Genomic DNA, 23,985 nt, shown 5'->3' with positions numbered 1-23,985 from the left:
ATCTTGTTCTTGCTTAGAAGCAACTGAAAACTCCATGCTAAGACATTTCTTCCAACAGCTAACCTGGGTGTTTGCTAACAATTTTGGTCAGCTAGCAGGCTTAGGTGCCTAAAGCCTATTTAGACTGAATAAGTGCCTATGGTGCTATTGAATGCAGATCAAGTTATTTGGTCATGCCTTACTGGATCAGACCGATAGCTATCTAGTCTAGTTTCCAGCAAGATAATTGGCTGGTCACAAGGCGAGAATGAAAGTGATGACCTTCTCCAGATGTTGATCCCAGAGTCAGGTACATTCAGTGAATCTGCAGCAGAGTCCCCCAAACTTGGGTCTCCAGCTGCTGTTGGACTACAACTCCCATCATCCCTAGCTAGCAGGACCAGTGGTCAGGGATGATGTAGAATTTTAGATGATGGGAACTGGAGACCCAAGTTTGGGAAGCCTTGGTCTGTAGTCTGTGTACACAAATTGATGAGCTCTACACTCATACAATTATTAAATGAGGGAAGAGTCTGTGTACAGAAAACCTGAACTGCATAAATCAAAATGTGCATACTCTTTTTATTACTTTTGACCAGTGTAATGTGTGATGTGCAACGGATAAGCAAGCCTTCTTAAAGCATGGAAAGAGGATGTGTGTCCCGTGCAGCCTCCCATGTCTTGCGGAAATGGCAGAGATCCAAAATAATAATAATAATAATAATAATAATAATAATAATAATAATAATAATTTATTTACTCTGGGCGGCTTCCATAGAAACCAAAAATACAGTAAAATATCACACGTTAAAAACTTCCCTGAACAGGGCTGCCTTAAGATGTCTTCTGAATGTCAGGTAGTTGTTTATCGCTTTGATATCTGCTGGAAGGGCGTTCCACAGGGCGGGCGCCACTACCGAGAAGGCCCTCTGCCTGGTTCCCTGTAGCTTTGCTTCTTGCAATGAGGGAACCGCCAGAAGGCCCTCGGCGCTGGACCTCAGCGTCCGGGCAGAATGATGGGGGTGGAGACGCTCCTTCAGGTATACTGGACCGAGGCCGTTTAGGGCTTTAAAGGTCAGCACCAACACTTTGAATTGTGCTCGGAAACGTACTGGGAGCCAATGTAGGTCTTTCAAGACCAGTGTTAAATGGTCTCGGCAGCCATAATTTAACAGCTAACTTTAAGTGACACAGTGTTCAGCTGCCAGTCAGATGCTGGTAGCACCCACAACCTTGGGTTTTTAAGGAATTCAGCCACTATGTCACGTCTTCTTCTGCATACACCTTATAAGCACAATAACTTTCCTGGTCCTGAAAGAAGTGGCTTTCTGATTCAGGACATAATTTCCATTTCATTTTGTTCTGCCTTACAAAACCAGGTCAGTTGGCAACTCTAATCCTCGCGTATCTGAAATGCACTTGAAAGTAACAGAGCTTTGCACACAGCTCCATCCCGTCCCCGAGGTCATTCTTCCCCAAATGTGTCAAACAAAGGGCCAGCTGCATTATCTGACCACAGCTTGGTTACACATGCAAAGCAAGGGATGGGGGAGAAAGAAGAGAGGATCATCTATTATTAAAGTGTGAATGGCGGAGACTTTATGGCCCACTGAACTTGTATTGTGTAATAAGAACAGAAAGAGAGGCTCTCTGCTTACCTAGTGCCTTGGGCTCATGAGGCTATATCTGAGACACAACTAGAAAAGAAAATAGGGAGAAACTGTGTTATACTGGTTGTGGCTACCTAGATGAACCTCATGTGGGTTTAACACTCCATGGGTTGTGTTTTTTTGTTTTTTGTTTAAAGGAGTTCTCTACCCACAGGAAATGAATTTCCACAGACGCTAAAGTATTGTGACCCTGTCAGCCAAGCGAAATAAGAATAGACTTCACCCTCAGAATTCTTTTTTGCAAAAAGCACATTTTTAACCCTGAGTACCCATCTCAGTCACCACAAAACACTCCCAAGGAAGGGTTTGCTTCAGACATGTTGGTTTCCCCCTCAACATTAGTATAGCAAGCCAGAAAGACTGCAGTAAGCCCAAGTGAATACTGACTCTCCTAAAATACATTTGGCCATCTGGCTGACTCACTGACATTCACATGGCCTTCCCACGTTGGGACATGATTTTCCTTTCTGGCAAATGTGTTCATGGTTAAGGAAACGATATTGTGCGCAGAGGCCTTGAGGACTATTTTCTTATGCTTTTTGAGAACTGGCCTGTTCTGGGGGTATTGATAATAACCTCATGGATTCCACACCCCATCATCTCCTCCACAGTCATCCAGGAGATTGCGGTGGTTCAGGGGGACCAATTCACATGCAAAGACAGCAGCCGGTATGGAAAACCTGGATATTCTTTTATCAAACCTTTATAAAGTCTTCTTGCCCAGCATGGCCTTGAATGCCATTTGCCTAGGCTTTGCCCTTTGCCACAGTCTTTGGATTCTCACCATGTCCTCTGCATGATTCAAGAGGGAGCTAAAAAAAAAAGACTTTTTGTGTGTCTATTTTGTTCAATGCAAGTTCCACCTGGTCATTCAACAGTTGAAAAACTGGGGGCTCAGTGTGCATCTTTTCCTGTTCCCTCTTCATGCCATTTTCCTTGTGTATCATGTCTATTAGATTGTAAGCCTGCAGTGAAGGGCTGATTTGTTTTTAAATCTTTGTACAAGTCTCTAGGACGCTTAAGCACTTTATGATGTTGATAATGAGGAAGCAGTTGCATATGATTGTCCTTCAGAGGTAATTGGTGCTAGTGTACACTAACATTGTACACAATTGGATCAACTTGTGTGGAAGATTCTGCAGAAGAACTGCTACTTCTCATGCATGGGTCATAAGTGTGGCCAAGCCCTTAGGTGTGGACCGGTGAATATGTTTAAACTAGCTCAGGGTATCTTACTTGCAGGTAGGGATGGAGGAGAAATTTTATTTTGCTTGCATTTTAATGAGAACTACCTAATTCAGACATCTCAAACCAATAGGCAAACGCAAACCCAGCTATTCTTTGAAATTTTCATTTCTCCGAATTCTGCAATATAGTTCTCCAACCAAACAGTATGACCAAAAATGCATATACTGTGGAAGGGAGAGTTCATAAAAATGGTCATCAGTGAAGATTACATTCAAAATGCATTATAATAGAGAAAACTGCTTGTAAAATATTCATATTACTCAAAACTGTATATAAAAAAAACCACACTAAAATGGAGAAAAGCAAACTAAAATGTTGACGAATTTTCATGAGGATTAAGAAATGAGAAGAAATTTCAAATTGCTGTGGAAACATTGAAAACTGAATTTAAAAAAATGAGAAACTGACAGATATTCCCACCCACCCCCTTGCAAGTGTATCCGCTTGATCCTTTGAGGTGCACTATACACATGACATCTGACTTTTGTGCATGTCATTCCTATCTGGACATCAGACTTTTTGAGCAGGTGCCCAAATGTCAGGTGCTGCTCAGATGGCTCCCTTCTCCAAATCATGAGACAGTGCTTTGTGCGTGGAGCTTCTTTCGTAAAAACAAAACACTATTCTATTGGCCAAAGACCATTACAATATGAACCATTCAAGAGAGGGAGCAGAGGTCTGGCTTCACCCTACTTCCACCCGAAGCCCAACATGCTGGGGCGAATAAGCTCATAGTGTCTCTGGGCCAATGGATCCAATGGATCAGGGATCCAATGGATCAGGGAATGTATGCATTTAGGCACAAAGTTCTAGTCTGCAATTCTAAACTTACTTGGTAGTATTTTCCTTTGAAATAAGTAAGATGTGCTCTCTAGCATTCGGGCCCTGAATAACTTTAAAATGTCAAGAGCCTTGGAAGAGTATAATAAATGCTTTTAGAATATATTTGGGGAAGGATCTGCTTGCAACGGCAGCAAGCCTAAATAACAGGCCCACGGGCATCTCGAAGAGTCACGGCAGGTTGTCTGCAATTTAAAGAGCAACATATGAAAATGAATGCCTTCAGATTGGTCAACCCATGCTCTTGCCATTATGTAAAACATATGCTACTTATACAACATTTGCATGTAAGCTCATACATTTTGGTTACACATGGGTTATCTTGGAACCCTTAAGGCCCCTACCCTATTTGCAAATATTTGATTTAGATGGAGGCAAAGCTATCATGCAAACATAAACATATGCGGAATGGCAAGGGTAGTCAAAAATACAAATTGGCTTCTCTATTGTTAATTCACTTCCTGTTTCATGCATGTAGCTATCCGTCTGGATGTCTGTCTGCTTATCTCTCTAAGTACCCACATTGCTGGGTGTTAGTGATACAGTGGTACCTCGGGTTAAGAACTTAATTCGTTCTGGAGGTCCATTCTTAACCTGAAACTGACCAGGCTTTTGGTTCTTAACTCAAATCATACTGCAGTATTATTTATGGCCTATTTACATTCTTCTTGTTGGATGAAAACCTTTAGAAATGTCCTTCACATACACACCCCTGTGCGTTTAATTAGGGTTGCCATATTTCAAAAAGTGAAATTCCTGACACCCACAAAATTGTTCAGCTTTTTTTAAGGAAACAACCAAAAGCAGCTGTTTCTGCTGCTTTTTCCATCGCGTTGCCATACATCCGAGTTTTCACCGACATTTTGGCAAAATTCCCCCTGCCGCCATTTTTACACCCGAAAACCAGGGCATGTCAGGGATTTTCCTGACGTATGGCAAGTCTAGTTTAAGTTTTATTCAGAATAGACCCATTGCAGTTAATCAACATGACTAAGTTAGGTCCATTAATTTCAATAGATATACTCTTGAGTAAAACCCTATGCATCTGGTTTTTTTTCAATGGTTAACAAGCTTTTTTAGTATTCTAAAATATTTTGTAGGTTGCTTTAAGACATTTTTGTGCTGGCAGTTGTGGAAACTAGGCCTAGGCAAGGCCTGCTTCACAGGTAGGCACAGAAGGTGATTGACAGCTGGGTAGCCTTGCCCACCTGTCAAAGTGGCCCACCAGGGATGAGTGATCTAAAGGTCTGACCGGACAGGCTAAAACGGTTCTCCACCCCTGCTATAGACCTCTTGCTACGTCTCTCCCAATACTGTTGCACTCTAAGCTGTTCTGCATCCTTGCTCCCTCTTTTGCAGCCACAATAAACATCGAAGTATGCCCCCCAATCTGCCATGGCGGTGATCCACACCTAGCTCATCCATGTTTACATCTGGTCAGGCTGGAAGAGGGAGGCAAGGGGAATGTTTAGTTACATAGATAATTCCATCTACTTTTCTAATTATTTTTACAAACCGAGTATCCATCACAGAGACAGAAATGGCTCTCACCTCTGCCACGTTTGCTCATGATGAGGTACTGTGGCAAGCTGTTACATACATAGAAAACAGGATGGCAAGAGTGCCCCCACTTCCCGCCCTCAGTGTAAATCTGCCTGAGTATTACTAAAGAACTATAGCAGTAATGATGCTCTCCCCTGCCTTCCTCTCTTTCCTTCCAGATGTTTTTCCTTTTATTTTCATGCAGGGATTGTCACTGTTTCCATAACACAGTAAATCAGATTATTCTTTTGATTCCTTCCACAAGTATAGGGCTCTGAATCCTGTAGTTGCTAGTGAGCGAGAAACCCACTGGAGTCCTCTATATATGTTTACTTAGTCTCAATGTAAAAACATTTTTTAAGCAGGCAGACATCTGCCAGAGCGGGTAGTCTTTTCATTGATTGCTGCTATAGGAGCCCTGGAGACAGCAGAACTGATCCACGCTGAACTAAAGTTTCCATAAATCTGCCAGGCCCAAATCCTCCAGTGGCCTCTCATCCGGCTGCTTAGAGCTTGTTTCCTTGCTTTTGATCCATGCTGGTGCCAAGTTCAAATAAGCCTCCTCGTTAGCAGAATCCTTGAAACTAACACCCTGGCCCTAAACCTTTTGGAAACACCGAAGTCTCTTCCTTCTGTTGAATGCCTTCCTCTATTCAAATGGAAACCAGGATTTTCTTAATGGGTTTGGGCCCAAGATGCCTGGCTCAATTGACCTGTCCTTCCCTGCTGAAACCTAGCCTGCCAACCTAGCAGTTCGAAAGCACCTCCGGGTGCAAGTAGATAAATAGGGACCGCTTACCAGCGGGAAGGTAAACGGCGTTTCCGTGTGCGGCTCTGGCTCGCCAGAGCAGCGATGTCACCCTGGCCACGTGACCCGGAAGTGTCTCCGGACAGCGCTGGCCCCTGGCCTCTTAAGTGAGATGGGCGCACAACCCCAGAGTCTGTCAAGACTGGCCCGTACGGGCAGGGGTACCTTTACCTTTACCTTTTCCCTGCTGAAGGCAGTTTTCCGTGTGTGTCCTGGAGAGATCATCCGCATGCTGCTCAAAATCTAAACTGGAAGGAATTTAATAGATGTGGAAGATCCATCTGCTAAGATCTGTTTCTTATGTGTCACACAGAGATTAATCTCTGCTCCAGAAAAAAAGTGCACCCTTTCAATGTATGCAAAACTGTATAAGCATTGGTTTCCACCGCAAGCGCTCAGATGGGGAAGAAACTGCCTAGGCAAGAGATTAAGGGGAAGTATGATATGGAAAGGGCTTTCAGTCACATAGAAAATGCAGCAAACCCCTTTTCTGTGGCCCCAGCGGCAGGACTAGAACAAATGAGTAGAAATTGTGGGGATGCAGATTTAGGGTAAACATTAGGCAAGTGTTTCTTTCTAACAGCAAGAGCCGTTCACAGCGAAACAGACCATCTTGGGAGCTGATACACTCTCCTTCCCTGGAGGCAGAGGCTGGGCAGTCATCTGTCAGGCATACTGGAGCTGCATCCTGGATTGTAGGCTTAGACTAGATGGCATCCAAGATCCCTTCCAGATCTCTGATTCTATGTTTTCTGGAAAGCCAACAATCCAATCCATAGATAATCAGTAAAAAGTGCGTTTCCAGTACCCTGTGATTGGACCCTACATAGCATCAGTAATGTTTGACAGGTGAATCATGTAGGATTGGTGGGTTGTAGGGGAAGTTTCTGTCCTGATCTTTACCGAAGTTTTTAATCAAAAGATAACACAGAGATGAGGAAAGCAGAAATATACCGCCTAATGCCTAGCATTAAAAAATAATAATAATGTGAAGGCACCCAAGGATTTCAACTTCATTTGAAGAATGTATTTTGAAGAATGATAAAAGTTTGATCATATTTAATTTGCTGGGTGGGTATGTGCCTTTTGTCTATTCAGGATTACATCTTCAATATGAACAATCAAAAAGATAAACAAGCTGAGGTTCTCACATAGTTAAAATACTGCAGTAAAATGCCATCATATTTGCTACCAGAACACATGAGGATCATTAATACTGGGCCCATTTGTTTGCAATTAATAAAACAGCTGTCCATAATATGACCTTTGGTGACCTTGACATATTTTCTGTTAGCCAAAGGCGCAGACCTTCAAAGCCGTCTTGTCCTATCCCTCAGTAGAAAGAAAGTAGGATTAACAATCTTGTTTAACAGACGGGTGAGATGAAGTTGCCATTTGAGATCACATGAGGCCCTTGCTTCCTATGGATATATCAGAATCTATTTAGAGGACCCTGACACCTGCAATATTCCAGACAGTAGATGGTAGATTCATAAACAGAAGATGGCATGAACAACAGAGAGCCAGCTATTGCTTCGCAGCTCTCCCATCTGTCATGCTTTTCTGTGCCATCAATTATGGACAATGTCCAGTCATCTTGATGGAGCAGATTGTTCCGCTTGCTCGATAGCCAGTATGGATTTCTGGTCACGAAGCTAGCTGTACTAGAAAGATAAATTTATGAAAGGTACCATCATTTACTGCTGTTTCCTATTCAACTTGCTACAGGAAGCATCCAGGAAAGAAAATGGAACCAGTTGCAAAAATGTGGGAAGGGCCTCTCGATGAGAGGAACAGGGGAAGGAGGCGGAATCAAGAAAGGGTTGGGGAAAGCCGAAGGGCAGATGAGCCCAAAGAGCAAAACTTCAAGATGATTTAGTGCAAATTAGATACTCTGTAACTCCCCCCCCCAAGGGTGGTGCCTTAGGCTGCTATTCAGCGCATACTTGTGAGTGAAATAGATATTCTAATCCAAGTAACTGTCATCTAGAGTTGATTCTGCCATAATAGTGACAATAAAAATCTGATATTCCTCCTTCCTTCTCCTAGTCCTCAAGCCCATTGAATCCTGCTATACTGCATGATCAGACTGAACGGAATAACACGATTCTTCTCGTACAGAAAATTGGGTCCAGTCAGTAGTTATTTGCATCTATCTCTGTTGATGTGAATCTTAAGTCTAATACCTCATGAGGGCTTTCATTATTTTTTTTTTTAAAAAGAGACCGTTTTCTATTCTAATATTTGGAAATCATGACTAGACTTTTAAAAGCTAGTGTGCAGGACAATCTGGTGTGTGCAATGTTTCTGTGTGGAGACTTAGGGCTGGATTCAACTAATGAGTCCCACTAGAGAAAGCCAGCGCAACATCTTCCACTGGTGCAGTGGAGCTTTCTGACCGTCCTGTGCCATCCAAATTTGCTTAAGAGTGTGTGTTGGGGAACCAGCAGAACAGGATGGAGAGGAGAGAGAGAAAGATCATTCCATCTGGCAAGCTGCCATGGTTGCACTGGTGGTACAATTTCCTTAGCACTACATTAAATTCCTTCCATTATCTGGACGGTGGTTATCTAGGCAAATTTTCTGGGGATTTATCAATGGCCAGGGAAAAACCAAGCTCCATTTTATAGATACAGCTAGAAAATGTTGCTATCCCCATGCAAAGTATCCACACAACATAAGATGAGCCTGCTGGACCAGGTAAATGGCTTGTCTAATCAAGCATCCTTTTCTTAACTAGATGTCTATGTGAAGCCCACAAGTGGGGCCTAAATGCAAGACCAGCTTCCAGTGTATGGTATTCTAAATCATCCTGCCTCAGACACGGAGGCACTTACATGCTCCCTCCTAAATGTCTGCCAGACTCTACTTCAGAGATGGTCCCAAGATGAACAATGAAGAAATTCCTGCTAAATTGGACAGTGGAAAGTGATGAATGTGGAAGACATTTTTCGTACGCAATGTGGCATTAGCGTACATATCTATTTCTATCTAGCATGACAAAAGGTATCCCTTTAATATATATGATATTTACACATCCTGGTGATGTTTTGCTTCTTATGGATCTTCAAGACCTGGTCTTGAACAACCAGAGTAAATGTCTTCATAGTTTTCTGTGATGAAGCATTCACACACAGAAGTCATCACAATGTTGTGGTCATCAAATGATTGACATGCATATGTGAACTTGCTCCTAATGATAATGACAAAAAAACTCACCTCATGGTAATAAACTGACAGATGCATTTGTAGGTCATATGTTCTAGATCAGGTTTTATAGTATTTTTTATTTATTGTTGTTGGTTGTTGCTTTTTTAAAAAAAACTATTCTTGTTTTATGGTATTATTGTGCTGATGGGTGCCACTGTTTGTTTTTATTGTACTCTGGGATCTGTGGCAATGAATGGCGGGTAAGAAATGCTTTAAATAAATAAATACATGCTGCTCTGAAATATTAAAAAACCTCTCATTTGTTGATTATGCACAGGTATACAGCCAAAATCAAGTAAACAGGCCATTTATAGAATTGATAGCCAATCATACAGTGACTGCTGGCAGGGCTGTTTTACAACATTTTCAGGTCATAATTGACTGTCACTTTAGCGTGGAATGAGCCTCAATTACTGCACAGAGATTATGGCTCTTCCTAAAGAATTCAATATTGCCTTTGCTTTAAGAGTTTGCTTTAAACTCTCCATTACAGGATAATGGCCTGCACAACCGCAGCATCAAAGATAAAAAACAAAAGGGGAAAAACAACAGCAAGCCAGTTCCTTTCTCACCTTTGCAGAGGAAGACAAGCCAGAGTAAAGCAACGTTTGCGCTAAGGTTAGAATGGGAAAACTGGCTTATAACTCCTGTTCTTTTCAAAATTTTGTTGGGCATTGGTTCTTCTGAGTAGCTTTTTTAAGAGACAGAATAACTCATTCATTTGTCTGACATCATGTACAGATCATTGTATAAACATCAATAGCTGCTCGGCAAACCTCTGGACTGCAACATGCTCTCTCTCTCTCTCTCTCTCTCTGTGTGTGTGTGTGTGTGTGTGTGTGTGTGTGATCCAGTTGCCTCTACTACTCAAGCAGCTATTGATTGATTAATCACAAGGCCAGAACTGGAGCTGCTAACTGATGATAATGACCTGAACTGCAGGGCCTGCATCTGATACGGGGTCATGGAGACAGGTTGAGGGTACTGTTGGTGCACCACTCACCTTGCTGCCCTACAGCCTCCCCGACTGAGTTGGCCAAGGCTGTCTTTGATGTGGTTTTGGAGGAACCTAGGACTCTCATCCTGGTTGACTTCAATACCTATGCCTTGGTTGCCTTAGGGCCAGCTCAGGCTTTCATGGCAATCATGACACTGTCTCAGATGGTCATTGGTTAGTCCACTTCCTGGCAGGATTCAGAGTTTTGGTGGCAGTCCTACCCTGCAGAAGTCCACCCCACCCTAGACACCATTCATGCAATTAGCAATTGTGTGAACGCTTCCTTTTTTAAAAGCAAGCAGTGGTGGAGTGGTTGCCCAATCCAGCTGTAGGGGTGTAGGAGGTTTTCAACCTCTTGTCTTCAGTTGGGGTCCTAATCCAAACTGGTGCCTTGCCAGTTTGCACTGGAAGGAAAGCTCCCATTCATGCCAGTAGAAGCTGCCCTTCCAATGCAAGTAAGCGCTGGAGAGGTTGGAGAACCAGATCAGGGTCAGAGCAGGGGACAAAAGGTTAAAACCTCCTACCTGTATACTTCCTAGGGTTCTGGTCTGGATTGGGGCCCCAATACCCGCTGTTCACTTTAAAAAACCAAACAACCATGGAATTGCTGGTTATGTGATTAGCATCATGTCTGGTATGGCACAGAGTCTGAGTATCTGTTTCTCCTAGAATGGGGTGTGGTGGTCAGCACTCTCCTGGTTTTTAAAAAAATAAGTGGGCGACCTTTATTTTATGAGCTTCGGGAATTTGAAAGAATTTGGGGTCAAGGTTGTATGGTAGGCATACTTTTCCCACTGGAGGATTGAAAAAAAAACACACACACAAGGCCAGGGACTCAGTTTGGTTAGGGAACACAGGAGGCTCCTTGGTACAGAACTGTACCATTGGACCATCCAGCTGACTGCCAGTGGCTCTCCAGGTTTTCAGCCAGGAGCCTTTCCCAGCCTTGTTGGGAGATGTCAGGGATTGGACCCAGAGTCTTCTCTGTGTAAAGCAGATGTTCTGCCACTGGGCTGCAGTCCCTTCCTCTGCCCTCCTCTATGTACACAACACAATGGTTATTTCAGTCCTGGTCAGCATGGTGTGGTGGTTAAGAGCGGTAGACTCGTAATCTGGTGAACTGGGTTTGATTCCCCACTCCTCCACATGCAGCTGCTGGGTGACCTTGGGCTAGTCACACTTCTTTGAAGTCTCTCATCCCCACTCACCTCACAGAGTGTTTGTTGTGGGGGAGGAAGGGAAAGGAGAATGTTAGCCACTTTGAGACTCCTTAAAGGGAGTGAAAGGCGGGCTATCAAATCCAAACTCTTCCTCTTCACTCACAAAACACACAGCCTAAAATCGCCACTTGGTTACACAGGCCTGCCTGGAGGGCTTTTGCTATTGTAGCACTTCCATGGCAGTACCATTTCGTAGGCAGAACAAGGGTGTCCTGGCTGCGCTTGCCCCAAAGTGGTGTAACATTGCTGTTGGGAGCAGGTTCCTCTTTCACAGGATTAACAAATACTGGATATCAGGTATCAGATGCCAAATACTGAATTTCAAATATGTGTCAGAGAGCTGACACCCAAGCTTGGAAACATCTGCGAGTGCAAATCTATTTCAGCACTAATTACCATCTCTTCTGGATTGCACCAGCTTTTTTCAGAGTCTTTCTTTGTACGTTGCACCGTGACCTCAGCGATTCCCTTTGCTAGAAGCAAGCTAGGTCAAACACAGTGCACATGCGGGAATTGTCATCAAAATCTAGTTCCTTTCAGCGCTCCATAATGAATTCACTATGTGGCTGCCAAATTCAGTCCTATTATAGGCAAAAATATGTCCACAGCCACTCTCCAAAATAGTCCCATCATGTCAGTTTTCTCATCTTAATTTATGGCACTTGTTTTCTGACTCCATGCGTATTTATGTGCAGCTGGGACTCTTGCTCTAGCACAGGCCAATTAATCTGGCAAAATTCCTTTTAAGTGAGTTCTCTACTTATTCTGTATTGTATATATTGTGCATTCACAGTCGGTTCTCAGGCCAAACTTACTACGATTGGAATGCACAATGGCAGGAACGCCCAGAGTTTCTGCTTGAATGTTACATTCACGAGTGATTCCATCTGCTTGCAAAGAAAAGAAAAGAAAAGAACTGTTGTTGCGTGTTCAGACCCTGAAACCTCCCCCCTAAATAAATTCACACATGACTCAAAATTTTGGTTTGGTTTTTGGCAGAATTTAGGCCACAACTTTATTGATTACAGAAAGTGACTGGTTGCATAGGCTCTGGTTTGACTAGCTCCCTGCCATGCAGGTAGCGCTGACCCAGGGTTCCAGCATAGGTCAGCCAAGGGTGAACATCTGGATAAGCAGAAAGCCGGGAACGGGCTAACTCCGCCACCCAAATGTCCCCCTGGACTCAGGCACGGGCACAACCCCCTCTCAGGGGTTGGCCAAACCATCGAGTCCTTAGATTCCTTTAACGGAATACCCTTCACATAGGGATGGCAAAAGCATTCTCCCATCCCTATCACCTGAACCAGAGCCTATCTGCAAGCTTACAAGTTGTGACGATTTGCTATTCAGCAGGCAAAATCCAAATGGCAACAGTCAATCAGCCAAGTGGGGAAAATTCCTGCCGTGCCCCTGTCCCCATGACAGACGACACATGACGGCATAGCAAGGTCAAGCACAAAGCCCTAAAAGTAGGGAGAGGTGGGTGGATGTTCGGAATGCACGCGCCGAAAAAGGAATCTCTGGGTCACGTGCATGGGCATAAATAGGTCCCTTAAACCATTTGGACTGCATCCCATTGGCCAGATTGTACCCAGCTTCGAGGGACCTACCAATCGGGTGTTGTGGCTGACCAATCGTACCCACCCACAATACAGGGTGTCGGTTTGCCAGGTCTCACTGCAATACGTGCCCTCTTTAAGGGAGGACCCGATTTATGTAATTTCTTAGTCTGTTATGACTTGATTTTTACTGCAGACTAAAGGTAATATGTTCAGCTAAATCCCAGGGTAGGTAGCTTCAAAATCATAAACACTCAAACCTTTGGCTAGTAGTCATTCTCTTTTAGCCCTACAGCTTCATCCATAAAATGAGAAGAATAGTGGCCTATCTGAAAGGGTTGCTGTGAAAATAAATGAAGTAATATTGGTAAAGCAGTATGTTTAAAAATGTAAACAGAAATGATTATTGAGGGTCAGTACGGCCAAATAAGAAAGGGTACAGGTAAATAAGGGGAAATAGGAGTGTATTGGCAAATGTATATGATTTTGAGATTGTGAACAAACGAACAGGGAAACAAAGCCCTGCTCTGTCCTTTTGCAAAGCTGGGCTTAGTAACCATGAGGGCTTAATACTTGATTTTAAAACCAGGGCTGTCATCCGAAGGAATCAACATTCTTTGCCAGATCTCAGATGGAGTGGACTCTTCCGACTGTGCCCGTCACTCCGTAAATCTCCGCATCACATTCCATTTCCTCTCTGGCCCACTAATAAGACCAGCCGCAATGGTTGAGATGCAATGTTAGCTGCTGGAAATGCTTTAGGAAACATTGGCAGCATCTTTATTTTTAAACATGGCTCACACTGTTTCTGCTAATTACATTGGCCATATTAATGGCACAGACTGTTCATTTTCAGGCGATGCTGAAAAGACTACCTAGAGAGGCGTTATTCTCCCCAGCACGGTGTCAGATGTCACCTGGTAGGATATTAAAACCAAGGTGAGATCGTGTTGAAAAATATTTTCTTTTACTGTACAGTAACTCATAGAGCACCGTTGAGTTCAAGAGAAATCCCTTTGCTGGAGAAACGTTAATGCAGGCTGCCAAAGGGGAGAGATTTTTCCACAGTTCACTGTTAGTGTAAGCCTTCACTACCACAAGACATGCTGTCCTGGAATGAACGGCCCTTTTAATGAGAGCTGAAGTTCAGCGTTTCATACCTCTGCTAAAAAGACAATCAAGTTAGAAAAGAGAAGCTTTGGTGTTCCTACCCTTGGCTTAATTTCTTTTTAACACAAGCACTAATTGGGTTTAAACAAACCAGGGTAGCACATAATAGATTTAACAGACTTTATTTCAGTGAGATGAGACCAAATTTGGTGTATTCAGAAAACACAGGCTCCCTGCTTTTATGAGGTAATTATGACTTAGTGTTTACTGTCTCCCTGATGAGGCTGTGGGCTGCTTTTAAAGTGGCTCTGGAATGAATCTCAGAAACACAATTTATAGTCAGTCCTTTTTGGCATGTAAAACACGGGGAGGGGGACATCTATCTATCTATCTATCTATCTATCTATCTATCTATCATCTATCTATCTATCATCTATATCTATCTATCATCTATCTATCTATCTATCATCTATCTATCTATCTATCATCTATCTATCTATATCATCTATCTATCTATCTATCTATCTATCTATCTATCTATCTATCTATCATCTATCATCTATCTATCTATATCTATCTATCTTCTATCAATTTTTCTTCTGCATTTCTTCACTCTTGCTTTTCTCCAAAACAGCGCTGATAATTTTCTTTCTCCTATAGAAAACATTTGCTGCCTCATCAGGAACAGGTTTTTTTTTTCTTCTGAAGGCAACATTTTCCCTTGCAGCAGATACTCAAGAGTTTACAAGGGTAAATTCCTCTTGCTTCCATTTAGAAGCAGCCATCAGCTGATAAAAGTGTTAAGGTTGGGTCGTTTGGCAGTAAATTCGCTGCTCCTTTTCATTCAGTTCCAGCTTCCATTGGAACAAAGTATCTGGCTAGATGTCTTGGAATGTCTTCACAGTTGCTGCAGCAATGAAGGTCAACCTGACCTGCGCTACAGCTCAATGGCCTGAAAATACGTCTACATATAGCTTCAAGAAGCACAACACTGTTCTGTTCTTGCTTTTACTACATTGAACGATCGTGGAAACTTGGTGTGAACAGAGCAGAGCACTTGTAAGATAGGGTTGTCTGGATTTTCCCGGAAATATCCAGAATACCGCAGTCTGCAGCAGTGTCTCTGGGTGGAAGGGAAAAAAGCTAAAAAGCTCAACAACTTTGGCAACGGTTTGAAATATGGCAACACTATGTGAGACAACCAGAAGCAAATACCTGCAAATATTTGAAATGGGCACTATTTTCAACTGTTGCCCTTTCAGTTTTGAATGCAAGTTTTGGAATTTCAGAAATTGAAGTGATTCCTGTCATTTGGTGAACAGATGTATGGAGAAAAGCACCTCTTTTGGATTGCAGCACATGTTCTACATGCCTTTGGCTCCCTTTTGCTCCAGAGTTGTGTCCTTATTCTTGTTTATTTTCTGTCCCACCAGCCCTGCCTGAAATCTTGGAGAGCTGTTTCTGGTCGGTGTATATACAATACAGGACTCGATGAGCCAAAGGTCCGACTCTGCATAAGGCGACTTCCCGTGGCCCTGTGCAATTTTCACACCCAACGCTCAATACAAGTTTTGCACCTGCAATTTGAATGGAAAATCAGTAGATAGAATTTAGAGTGACTTATCTTGCATGAGAAGCATTCTCATTTCCGCCCAAACGGCATATGCAAGAAGGCACTTAACATTGTCCATGTAAATGTCCCAAGAACAGGCAACACAAGGCAAAGTCGTATTTTCTGTCTTGGCAGCAGCAGACATGAGGGGAAGAATTTGTTTAACATTACATTTTTCTCCATGGGAATCATTTATGGGCTCATTCCCATGAATGAAAATGGTAACATCAGAAGCAGAGCAAAGAGTCCTTCTTGACAGTCCTAATGTATCTCAGGGAACCCTATATGCTTGATGATGCTATTTGGAATTGGGAACGAAGATTAAATGAGTGACATGATCATTACTTGGGCTAGGCAGTGAAAAGGTATCCTAGAGTGAGCAAATGAGCAGACAGAAGGAAAAGAGCCAAGGATGAAATGTTGAGACAGCCGACATGACATTTAAAGCTACCACCAGGGAGGAGAACCGGGACACTAGAGGAGACAAGTAGAAAATGCTAGAGAGGCTCTGGGACCTGCTTTGTAAAGGAGAGTAAAGGGAGGAAGTTATAACCCTTGCACTCAGACCGAGGAAGGGAAAGCATTTAACCAACTGAAATGAACTGTTGTTAACTATTATTTACCAATATGGGCACTGACCAATTTTCTCTGTCTCTGTGAAAGGGAACAAATTGTGCAGACAGATATTGCCTCAAAAAATTTCCATTTCATAAAATAATGCACTACAGGTTTTTTTTAAAATTTTAATAAAACTAGTGCTAGGCCATATCTACATATAGGATAAATGTGTGGGGAAAGGGGTAAGGAGAGAGGTATGCTTTTATTCACTAAATGCAGTATACTGGGCATGCAGTATAGATAACAGGTACCCGGTGGGCTTGTATGCTCACTGTAGTAAAGTGACCTCTCTTCCGCTCTGAGTTGCTATACGTGGGTTTGCCTGCCTACAGGAAGTGGCCTTCCAACCCTTTTAGTCAAAATGTTCTCCCCTGACGGTTCACAAGTAGCACTAGTGCACAGTACTGCTCTGAAATGGAGCACAAAGGGGTTTGGGAGAGGGATCTAGAGAGAGGGAGGGAGTACTTCTGGACTGTCGCTGTTTTTGGATGAGATTCAATCACATCCCTGCAAATTCAGCTTATAGTTGATAGGAGGTTTTGTGCAACAAACTCACTTCACCAAGAAGACTGAACTTTTTGTGATAACAAAAGTGACGGGGGAAATGCTCTGGAAAGCATTTTGGTTTGGCATCATGTCATCTAGCTTCCCTGCAAACAAATGCTCATTAAATAGCTAACCTTGCCCAACCTCTGTGCAAAGCAAATCTAGACAAATCCTCAAAAATCAGGTTGTCTGGAAGCACCCAGAAAGCGTAGGCACCTTAATGAGTTTTCTTTCAGTATTTGATGCTTGAAGCTGTTGCTTCATGTTTGCTAGAATAACACAGTTGGTAGAACATGAGACTTAATCTCAGGGTTGCTGGGGGTTGGACTAGATGACCTTTGTGGTCCCTTCCAACTTTACAATTCTATGATTCTATGTTCCTTCACAGTAAGACTGTTCTCGCCAGTATTACCCGATAAGTCCTGTTTTATGAGGTGCCTGGGCTATGTGCTCCACGTCTGGCATCAACTCAGTCAGTGGGATATCTAGGAGAAAACTTCCAGTGCTTGGGGCTGTGCTTTGCAATGCTGAATGGCTTTAAAAATATATATATATGGTTTAAATTATGGTCTCTTAGCATGTGCACACACAGAGTCCCTTGAGAGACTGGTGACATTTTGCAGCCACCCCTCTCTCCCCCTTCCTGACATGCTTGTATGCCAATGTCTGTGACACATAGATAATTTATGAGAACAGAGTAGATGCTTTTAAATAATTAAGTAATAGATAATGTGAGGGTTTTATTCCAGTGACGTACAATGGCTTTTGAGATAGGCCTGAGCCTGAGAGGGTTAGATTCTCACTTATTAGTAAAAAAGAAGTGAAAAGCACAAGGGGGAAAAAGGAAACTGAGGGGAGCTACTCAACTTGCACAGTGTAATTAACTAAATCAAGGCCCTTAAAGCCTCCCTGCGTTTTTGCAGCATATGTACTTCATCGCAGTCACATGATATCAGCAGCAGGCCTGTGGCAAAATGCCAGCTGATTGCCCCAGCCTAAATCACAAAGCGTCAGCGCAGCCTATTCTCTCTAAATTACAGGGCAAACAACAACACAGGTAAAATTAGCCAAGGCACTAATTATACAGCACGAGTGTGTAAAGGCTATAGAATGATAAATGGCAAATGTGGAACATGTTGTGTCATATCATGTAATCTTTCTTGCCGTAGTGCTGGGAAACAAAAGGGAGAATTGTGTCTTGTTTGTCTAACATGCCCTTGATGCAAATTAGAAATCCTTCCCAATTAAGATATCGTTAAATTTCCTTTGTTAACAAATTTTAAACAATGAATTAAGTGGTTGGGGTGATCATTGTTCATCTAACAAACAATTAACCCGATCTGAACCAGAGTTTGAAGAAACCCAAGAGCCTCTATTCCCCCAAGCTCCCTGCCTTTTCTTCTTCCTTCCTTTTACCCCCAAGCTCCTCTTGAAATGAGGCAGGGCACCTGGGAATGCTAACACAGCACCTTCCAGACTAGAGCAAACTGTTCCTCAGAAGCGGGGCTGGAAATTCACGTGGGCCTTAATGGCATGTAACAGTTCAGAATGACTGCAGCTTCAGAAGAGCTCAGGCAGACAAAGCCACAGAGGCTGTTGCTGCACCTCAGATGCTCCACCTCTTCTCTGTGGAAGAACTTCCATTTGCAGTGGAGTAACTGTTCAATGGGGTTGCCAGATTCTTTGTCGGAGCTTGCTCCAGTGCTTCAAACAACAGCTTAATCTGCAGGCTGTAGTTTGGGTTCTTTTTGGTCAGTTGGCAACTCAGCTGCTCAACCTGATGTGCAGAGCCATCCGTGTCATTCGGAGATCCCAGGTTGAGCATTTAGGGTGCATTCGTAGAAGAAATATTTTGTCCACATAGTGACAGGGCCAGGCTGGACGATGAGGAGTGGTGGGAGGTTCCAGCCAGAAACAATAACAATATAAGCCATGTTTAAAAAAGACAAGCCATGTTATTAACTAAACCATTCTTATGCATTTCACTCTGTCATATTTTTGGACACAGGTGCATTTATTTAGGTGAATGAATAGGGCCCCAAAATAAAGGTTGTATGCAGGGTTCTGCAGACAATAAATCCACCACTGCTCTCTTCTAGAGAGCCCTTGCCAGTCATAGAGATGCTACTGGCCAGGTGGGCAAAATAATCTAGATATGTCTGGCTCTAGAATAGGGATGGTGAACCTATGAGCTTCCAGATGTTGTTGGACTCCAACTCCCATCATGCCTAGCCAACGTGGACAATGGTCAGTAACATCTGGAGGGCATAGGTTGCCCAGCTCTACTCTGGATCATATGAAACAACAGTAAAGAAGGGTGACTCTGATTACATGTGGAATTCACTTGCCCCACCACTGACTAACTACGACTTTTCTGCACCATTAGGATATGGAAGTGGGGGAGGAGGGTGTTTCACATCTACTTTCATTTTCATTATTAGAGACCTTGCTTGTTTTACTGCTCCGTGCATCAGAAGCACATTCATTTCATTACCCACATTTGTTTTTGTTTCCATATATAAATTTTATAAAACAATTTATGAAATAAAATTAATTCACGGGTGTCGTTTTCTTTTTTTAACTTTCCCTGAGCTAATTTCAGAAGGCCGTTGAATCATGTGGTGGGCTTTCCTGGGAAAAATAAAAGGACTGTTGCCAGGATGAAGCCACCAAGAGGACCTACAGTGTCGCCCGAAAAGCGTCTGGGTGATAAATAGGTAACAAAAGCAAATTCAATTTGTTTTCATTTCTTCCTGATAGTGTTTTGTAATTAATAAAAATTGAACTGAGGAAATGATGCCTATTATCAGTGACCAAACAAGGGTTTCTGTCTTGTATGCAGAGTTACTCTGGCAAGAAATGTAAAATTAACAATTAGAAGAAGATTACTTCTGCCTGTGGACAAAACTTTTTCTCCTTATTGTCTGCTTAGTGGAACTGAAGTGAGACAATCAGATTAAGGGCTTCATTCATTTACACTTTTTCTGATTAATCCCTCCTCTTCCTGATTATTATTGACAACATCAGAGTGTACAATAACCTTAACCTGCTTAGCTTTCATGAATATAAATGTGTCTGTCCATCAATCACATTTGCATTTGCAAAATGTCCTTCGTACAAGGACTTAGGAACTGGAAGGCAATCAATAAACATAACATTGGTTAGTCTTGATTCAATGAAAAAATGACCAGCAGGTATTTCAGAATGCATGCCTTCGGACTAACGCACACACCTATGTATGTGTGTAAAAATAAAAAAGTGGGTCAGTGTGAATTGGAATGTCAGCAGATGAAGCATTCATTCAAAGTGGTTCACTGTGAACCTCGATCCAGCAAATGGCTATGTAGAGCAAATAAAAAATCCCTCAGGCTCAACATTGCCTTAACAGTTCTGCCAAACGCTTATACGATTCCCTGAAAACACTGTTTGTCATGAAATGTCAGTGTTTCCCAGACTTCTGATGCACCCTTTTCCCTATACAGTGGTACCTCGGGTTAAGTACTTAATTCGTTCCGGAGGTCCGTTCTTAACCTGAAACTGTTCTTAACCTGAAGCACCACTTTAGCTAATGATGCCTCCCGCTGCTGCCACGCCACTGGAGCACGATTTCTGTTCTCATCCTGAAGCAAAGTTCTTAACCCGAGGTACTATTTCTGGGTTAGCGGAGTCTGTAACCTGAAGCGTCTGTAACCTGAAGCGTATGTAACCCGAGGTACCACTGTATTAACATGAGATGCACATTTGAAGGCTTGGAGTGTGCAGAATGATGCACTACTTGCCCTCAGACAGAGGAGCCAACTGCTTTGTGTGGGTCTCTACTGTGATGTATATCTGGACTGGAAGCAATTGAATTATCCAGTCCTCACACCAGATACAGGAACATCCTATCCCCTGCTGAAGACTGATTTGAAACAGCCTGGTTCACACAGTTTCCATGAGGGGTGGGGCAGGGCGGGGGGAGAAAACCATTTATACCTCCCTGGATCCCTTGTGCTAAATAGAGAGGTGCCTTATTTGAGGTCAGTCTATTTGTGGTCTACTTAGTCCAGTATTGTCTATTATAACCTCCAGCAGCTTCCCCCCATCACCTACTTCCTGATTCTTTTACCTCAGGGTTGGGGAATGTGTGGCTCTCAGGATATAGTTGGACTCCAACTCCCATCAGTCCCAGATAACATGGCCACATTCAGCTAGGAAGCCAACACCCTGTGCAATTCTGACTCTTCTTGAAATTAAAACAATGCCCAAACACTTGTTAAAACATTCAAAAAACCTTTCCTTGCAGAACATATAACTAAAGAAGAATATATGCAAAGTATCTGCATTCACATCCTTATCCAAGCATGGGCTTATTTTTTCTTAGTTGAAGATTACAGCTTCTTCCTTAAACCTTGAAACAAATGGAATAGGATACCTCTCATGTGACCAAATTTAACCAATCACACGAGAGTTACTGGAGAAAAATCCAGAATTAAACACACAATAATGCATTTAAGAATTCTCAATTTCAGTAAATTAAATTGCTGTACTTGGAGGGCCTCAGGTTCCCTGGAATTACCAGGGACCAAATTTGGGACCTCCTGCAGGAAAGCGTTTACCACCGAAATAGGTTCTTTCATCAAACTAGGAAGCGCTTGCTTTTGTGAGGATGGATTATGACACACAGTTTCGGAATGGGTGCAGTATACCAATACCACTCAGCTTATTTTTCAATGTTGCGTCCATTCACAGTGAAGAGCCTTCCCAGTGAATAAGCTCAACATGCATTCTCATTCACTCTTGGGTGGTTCCAGTAAAGAATTCACAAAAACAAAGAGACAGTTATTGCTTAAGTCTAGCTTGACACCCTGACCTTAGCTGGGACTGCTGTGCCAACAAACAGAAATAAAAAGGTGCAAATTAAAACCAATTATTATCAACCTGAAGTGTGAGATGGAACTGTGAAATTCCTGGCTTTTATCAGCAAAACCCTCTGTGCTTTCCTAATAGCAAACTGTCTGGCAGCCAAAGACATTTGTAACATAAATAGTAAAAAGTTCCCTTCCTTTCTTTCCTTTTGTGCGGGGATGGAGAGAAGAGGAATTAGCCATTTAATTATTTAAAGAGCGTGGGAGAAGCAAAAAGACTGACAAAAAAAGAGAGTGCTACTGTTTAAATTAGCAATTAGGAACTTCTCAGAGTTTATATTTTAAAGAGAGAATATGCAAGCAGCATAATGTGCTTTTGAAGGTCTTGGCCTTTCTTAATTTAGCGTATGATATATAGAAGCCGTAGAGCTCCGTCTTGCTTCTGCATTGGTTTCAGGATGCTGGAAGGCAGCAGACTGAGAATCAAAACAAAACAAAACAAAATAAACCCACAAGATATGGGAAGAAGTAAAAGAACAAAGATATTAAAAAGCTTGGTGAGAAATGAAGTGAAATGATGGTTTGGGCAAAATGACAAGGTGTTGAGGACAACCAGGAATGGAAGCGAAATATTCATGTACAACAGAGTAAGAGAACATTTTCCATCCATCTTTATAGCATGTCCTGGGGTTGTGGTCGTATGCAGAAAACTCCTATACATACAGAGACTCATTTGGCTGGAGGGAGCCATTTGGGGCACCCATTTCTTTACACTGATGCAACATGCACCTAACTCTGAAACAGGGCTGAATCAAGAAATGCGCTTAGGGTTTTGTTTCGTTTTCTGTTTTCAAAGGTCACATCATGGACATTGAATGTCCTTTCACAACCGCAACAGCCCATTAAAATCTGATTTAATTAATATCCCACTGTTAATAAAACATGTTGATCAATCAAAGTCTCTTTCAGATCTAAGATGGTCATGATCTGGACTTTAAGAGAATTATTCCCCTCCCCACCCCAAGGATCTCTGCGGATGCAAAGGTATGTCTAGGGTCTTTCTTGTTCAGGATCATTCAAGCATTTTTCTTCCTTTCTCATAATACTAGGACCTGCGACCATCCAATGATACTGAATGTTGGAAGTTTCAGGATAGACAAACAGAAGTATTTATTCACATAACACATAGGTACACTATGGAATTCGCAACCACAAATAGTAATGGCCACCAGCTTTGACGGCTATAAAAGGAGCTTAGACAAAGTCCTGGAGGATAAAGCTATCAATGACTATTAGTTCTTTTTCTACTTGTAGTGTTACAGACAGAAAGCTTCTGAATACCAGTTAATGGGATGCCACAAGTGGGGAAAGCACTGTTGCCCTAAGGTTCTGCTTGTAGCCTTCCCAAGGGCATTTTTTCCAGCCACTGTAAGAACAAAATGCCAGATTGGATGGGTCTGTGGTCTGATCCAGAAAGGCTCTTCTTATTCTCTTAATCATTCTCAGATGATCTGTAATTCACGGTCCTATTAAAGGATTGGGCCCATTCTCCTCTGGCCCCTTTCTACATTTCTGTAGACCTGTTGTAACTATTTGAAGATTTTCTGGTGTTTGAGTGTCAGATAATTAGAAATGAGGTGAGAAAATGCTGAGGGGACTTTGAAATCCTTTTGTGCTGCCTGCACTCCAGCAGAGCTATGCTGGGGTTTTTTTTTTGGGGGGGGGGGGTTAAGCCTTTGTAATTTCATTCCTCTTATTCATATGATCCCATAAGCCACTTTTAAGAAATGGTTCAAATGTCAAAATTTGGAGCAGATCTATAGGGTGCCTGTAACAAATTTGGGCAAATGGAAAAGGCTGCTTTGCAGGGTGAGGAGTAGGGAGTACAGACTGTTAATCAAGAGGATGAAAAAGATTTGTTGCAAAGTTATTAGAAATCAGCCCTCCAAGCTAAACCTACTTGAACTTTATTCTGGACATTTTAACGGTGATAACAATGTTGAGGCAACTTCTGTCCTGGCTTGCTGCCAAGCCCATCCATGTCACCTGCAAATAAGGTGAACTTTGCCTGACACACAAGTAGCAGCAGTTGGTTGAACAAAAGTGTAAAAATTAGTTTTTAAAGGCTAAAACACTCTTTTTAAAAAAAAAAATTGGTTATTCACTTGGCAATGTCTTG

General features: G+C 42.5%; 1 long non-coding RNA gene across 3 annotated transcripts in view; it reads left to right on the top strand.

The window, feature by feature from the left end:
- LOC310848262 overlaps positions 1-14,900 on the top strand; it is a 36,762-nt gene extending 21,862 nt beyond the window's left edge. For all 3 annotated transcript variants that reach the window (XR_014566242.1, XR_014566243.1, XR_014566244.1), the window contains 3 exons: positions 9,791-9,915; positions 13,930-14,012; positions 14,844-14,900. This is a non-coding gene — a long non-coding RNA (uncharacterized lncRNA). The remainder of the gene's footprint in view (positions 1-9,790; positions 9,916-13,929; positions 14,013-14,843) is intronic.
- Positions 14,901-23,985: the final 9,085 nt, after the last annotated feature.

The sequence above is a fragment of the Podarcis gaigeae genome, assembly GCF_964106915.1.
Source record: "Podarcis gaigeae genome assembly, chromosome: 7".
In the NCBI taxonomy this organism is placed as follows: Eukaryota; Metazoa; Chordata; class Lepidosauria; order Squamata; family Lacertidae; genus Podarcis; species Podarcis gaigeae.
This window is presented reverse-complemented; position numbering and strand designations above follow the sequence as displayed.